Genomic DNA, 1,607 nt, shown 5'->3' with positions numbered 1-1,607 from the left:
TATGTAATTTTATTAATTTACTTATGAATGGATGCATGTTTGCTTTGAATTATTAATCACTGCGTTTAAAATTATCTATCTATTTTAATGACTGATCACCATTAGGATATGTAGACAACTAATTTGATGCAATTTCTGTTGGAACATCACCCTAAAATTGAGGATGGCTTCTTATGATCGGTAGTTGTAAGTTCACTAAGGCAAACATCACGCTCTTAAGGGTTGCATGGTTTTTCAAAGAGTTTTCACAAAGCTTAATGAGTCTTACATGTTTATATTTGATCTGAACATCACAGACGGATTGCATGTTAGATATATATTTTCGCTTGAACATCACAAGGAAAATATGCATTAGGAAAACCTAACCTTCAAAGCATATATGTGGAAATTCATAAGTAATTGATAGAATTGCATAGGATTGTGACGGTAATGGCTAAGCCCTAGTTTTATCTAAATTGTTAGTCTTTAAAAAGAAAACGTTTTTCTTCTTTGCTGTTATTATTTCCCAACTTTCAGATTTCTTTTACTGTTAATTTAATCTTTTCAAATTCATAAACTTCAAATCTTTGATAAAATCTATTTTAATTATTAATTAAGAGTTAGTTTAATTACAAATTAGTCAAACAATCTTTGGGGACAAAGACCTTGCATGAGCACTTATACTACAATTACCTTGTATTCTTGCAAGTATTTTCAGTGATTTTAACCCTATTGCATAGGTTCTAAAAATCCCTATCAGTCAGCATCAGCATATCCAATTAATTCTAAATTTTGAATCCTCCTATAACCTAACTTGTAATCCTTTGTTCTTTGTAAGTATTTCAATACCTTATTTCCAGCTATCCAATGTGCTTGTCCAGACTTGTGCATACATGACACTGCCCACCAAGGAAGCATAAGGCTTGTCTTGCATGTCTCGCCTCTCAATATCATTCTGTGGAACTTGACTTTGACTCATTTTTTCTCCTTTTGTCATAGGTACACTCCCACCTGCACAATCTGCCATGTTAAATCTCTTGAGTACTTTCTCTATGTACCCTCTCTGTGACAGTCCTAACAGGCCTCTCTCCCTGTTCCTTATGATCTCAATGCCTAGAACATAAGTAGCCTCTCCAAGATGTGTCATATCAAAAGATTTCTGCAGAAAAACTTTGGTGTCATGTAAAAGGGTAAGGCTACTAAAACAGAACGCATATTATTAGTTTTCCAAATTCTACTTGGATTAGTTTTCCTATTATTAGTTTTGCTAATTCAGTTAAAGATTCCGTGTTGTTGAAGGATCTCTTATTAGTTAATTTGATTTCCTATTACTTAAAGTTTACTTTTCCTTTTCCAAGACTAAAAAGGGTTTTGCCTCTATAAGTAGAGTTGTTTGTAATCTTTTAAGGTAGACTTAATTAATGATAAATTTCCTTACCTTAAGCTCTATGATTCCTTCCCTTTCCTTCCATCTCTTTGATCTCTAATTCTTCTCCTCAATATCTTATTTCTTCTCGATTCTATTGCTCAAGTGTTTACTCCAATACCTACGGGTTGTTCTACATCAATTGGTAATCCGAGCCTTTCCTCAATATCTTATTTCTTCTCGATTCTATTGCTCAAGTGTT

Source organism: Prunus dulcis, chromosome 7 (genome assembly GCF_902201215.1).
Source record: "Prunus dulcis chromosome 7, ALMONDv2, whole genome shotgun sequence".
Classification (NCBI taxonomy): Eukaryota; Viridiplantae; Streptophyta; class Magnoliopsida; order Rosales; family Rosaceae; genus Prunus; species Prunus dulcis.
Note: the sequence above shows the minus strand (reverse complement) of the source record.